Genomic DNA, 3766 nt, shown 5'->3' on the forward strand with positions numbered 1-3766 from the left:
CACCCGATCATCACGTGGTGTCTTGGCACGACGAACTGTAGCAACGGTGCATACTCAGGGAGAACACTTATACCTTGAAATTTAGTGAGAGATCATCTTATAATGCTACCGCCGAACTAAGCAAAATAAGATGCATAAAGGATAAACATCACATGCGATCAATATAAGTGATATGATATGGCCATCATCATCTTGTGCCTTTGATCTCCATCTCCAAAGCACCGTCACGATCACCATCGTCACCAGCTTGACACCTTGATCTCCATCGAAGCATCGTTGTCGTCTCGCCAACTATTGCTTCTACGACTATCGCTACCGCTTAGTGATAAAGTAAAGCAATTACATGGCGATTGCATTTCATATAATAAAGCGACTGTCGGCGTTCTGGGAACGGGGGTCCCCAGACTTGCCTGCCCGCGGCCCACGGCGTGGCTGTGCGAGTGGGCCCGTACGGCCCATCTTCACCAACAAGCATTCAAGACCCTCACGAGGGGCCAAGCCTCGTGAGGCGGACGATGCAAGACCTCCTCGGGAGCAGCCTCGCCAGGCTGGCTCGCGAGGGGCGGAGAGATCAAGGCAAGGCAAACCTCGCGAGGTTCCAATGACATGAGCCATGACGATCGAGACCAGGCGGGCGCCAGCGCGCACGGTGTCCTTGTTTCCTCTTTGGTGCTAAGGAGGCAAGCGCAGGCAAAGAGTACCGAGGCATCAAGCAAAGGTTTCCATATCGGTGCAACGAGACCAAGACCAGCAGGACGGCAAGACGGAGGTCACCATGGAGCCCAAGGCGGCGTCACCACCAGAGCCTTTGGCAGGCAAAGACTACTTTTGTCAGGATAGCTTGTACTAGCTGTCGCCTTCCAAATTGGCCGTTGTTGGCTCCCTTCCCGCTCAATATTTGGGGAGAGGACCAGGGCCTCTATAAATAGGGCTAGCCACCATAGTAGGAGGCAACTCATCTCGAACTCATTCAGTTCATCCTCACACCCACCAAGCACAAGAACACCTCACCTCAGGAGGCTGTTCTTCCCCTTGTAGTGTTCATCCTCAGCCCTATAGGCAATCCACCACACCACACTGGAGTAGGGTATTACACCACAACGGTGGCCCGAACCAGTATAAATCTTGTGTCTCTTGTGTTGCGAGTTCGTCGAGCTAGCCGTTGAGATCGTGGCGAGGTTGAGGGCGTGATTTGGTAGGGGGAGATCTTCGTGTGCACCCCGATGTTCGAACCTTGAGGGTTTTGCCGGAACCCGAGATCCGACATTTGGCGCGCCAGGTAGGGGTGCACCGGAGTTTACCTTACGTTGATTCACGCTCCACCACCATCGCGCCCATTCTCCATGGCTGGTGCCGCTCTTCCGACTGGATCTACGGACGCCCACGACAATGCTTGGGGGCTCCGAGCCCTTGCTCCCGCCTTGTGACACATGCAGTGGCGACCAAAGTTCAAGCCGGAGATGCCGGCGCGCGACGATGGTGCGGCGGACCCGTCGGCTTTCCTGCTGGCGTATGAGGAGGCCGTCCTTAAGGCCGGGGGCGACGACAAGGTCATGGCCTACTAGCTTCCCATGGCCCTCACTGGCGCACCGCGCGCTTGGCTTCTCAACCTCCCGGGATCCACGGTGGCATCTTGGGAGGAGTTGCGCGGTCTCTACGCTGCGCGACGCTGGCGCACCACGCGGTTGTGGCCTTCCTCGACGGCTCGCAAGCACCACCCTCAGATCATCACGTCAAGCCGTTCCTTCGCCAGATTGGCGCCGCCTCCAATTGCCCGGGGGCTCCGCCGGGCTGGGCCGCGCCCGAGGCTGACCTCACCTTCGACTCAGGGGATCACCCCGTGTCCATCGTCGGCTCGGGTGTGCTCCCAATGCTTTGCACGCCCACCACCTGCAACGTGTCCATCACCAAGACGCTCATCGACGGCGGCGCCGGCCTCAACGTGCTCTACATCGAGGCCTTCAGCCATCTCCACGTACCGCTCGAGCGGCTCCGCCCTAGCAAGCCTTTCTCAGGGGTTGGAGGAAGCTCCGCCCACTCCCTGGGGCGGATCCGCCTCCCCGTGACCTTCAGCACGCGCGACAACTACCGCACTGAGCTGGTCGACTTCGACAACGCCCGCATCGGCCTCCCGTACAACGCCATCCTCGGGTACCCGGCCCTGGCTCAGTTCATGGCGCGACCCATCCGGCCTACAACCTCATGAAGATGCCCAGGAGCAAGGGTGTCCTCACAGTAGCTGGGGACACCAAGGAAGTGTTGATGACGCTCAAGCTTGCCCTCAAGACCGCCGCGACGGCGCAGCCCGCCGATGCAGACACCTCCAAGGCCAAGGGGGCCGCACCAACCAAGAAGAAGCAGTTGTTCACTCAAGACAAGGCAGAAACCAAGCAAGTGTCGGTCGAGGAGGACGGGTCCTCAGGGGCAACCTTTACCATAGGCGCCAACCTCGAGCCTGATCAGGAGGAGGCGCTGGTGAAGTTCTCGCACGCAAACAAGGAAGTGTTCGTGTGGGAGCCCGATCAGCTGGTAGGGGTCCCAAGAGGGGTGATAGAGCACCATCTGAAGGTGTGCCCCAACGTGCACCCCGTAAAACAGAGGGCAAGGCGGCAGTCCACGGAGAAGCAAGCTTTCATCGTCCAAGAGACCCACAAGTTGGAGGCTGCGGGTATCATTCGTGAGGTTCGTTACGCCGAGTGGCTGGCGAACCCCGTCGTCGTGCCCAAGAAGGGCGGGAAGGAGCGAATGTACGTCGACTTCACCAACCTCAACAAGGCCTGCCCCCAAGATCCGTTCCCGCTTCCACGCATTGACCAAATCGTCGACTCCACCACCGAGTGCGATTTGCTGTGCTTCCTGGATGCGTTCTCAGGATACCACCAAATCAAGATGGCGGTAGAAGATGTGGAGAAGACAGCCTTCCTGACCCCGTGCGGGGTGTACTGCTACACTTGCATGCTGCTTGGGCTGCGCAACGCTGGCTCGACCTTCCAATGGCTCATGCACATCGCCTTGGGTCGGCAGCTCGGGAGAAACGCTGAAGCCTACGTCGATGACATCGTGGTGAAGTTTCGGGAGGTGAGGACCTTGATCCAAGACCTGGAGGAGACTTTTGAAAGCCTGCGCTAGGTAGACTTGCGACTCAACCCGGAGAAGTGCGTGTTTGGCGTCCCTTCCGGCAAGCTGCTGGGCTTCCTCGTGTCCCACAGGGGGATTGAGGCTAACACAGAGAAGGTCAAGGCCATCGAAGACATGAGTCCACCGCAAACCCTCAAGGAAATGCAAAAGCTTGCTGGACGGGTGACCGCGTTAGAACGCTTCATTTCCAAGCTGGGAGAGCGCTCCCTACCCTTCTTCAAGCTGATGAAGAAGAAGGGCCCATTCGAGTGGACCCTGGAGGCCGACCGAGCATTTCAAGACCTCAAGAGATACCTGACCAACCCTCCAGTGATGGTGGCCCCACGACCGCTCGAGCCCTTAGTGCTTTATCTTGCTGCCACTCCCTACTCCGCTAGCGTGGCTCTAGTGGCAGTTCGGGAAGAACACCAAGCCAAGGGCGCATCGCGCCTATGCCCCGAGCAGAGGCAACACAAGACCAAGAGGGCGCCGCGAGGACCGCAGCAGCAACAGTAGAGGATCAAGCTCAGCAGGACGACGCCCCCGAGCCCGCGGAGACCCCGACAAGCGATCAGGCGTTGGGGGCTCCATCACCTCGGGAGGCACCCCAACTTCCTGAAGGCGCAAGCCTCGTCAGCGCACCTGCACT

The sequence above is a fragment of the Triticum aestivum genome, chromosome 4D, assembly GCF_018294505.1.
Source record: "Triticum aestivum cultivar Chinese Spring chromosome 4D, IWGSC CS RefSeq v2.1, whole genome shotgun sequence".
Lineage (NCBI taxonomy): Eukaryota > Viridiplantae > Streptophyta > Magnoliopsida > Poales > Poaceae > Triticum > Triticum aestivum.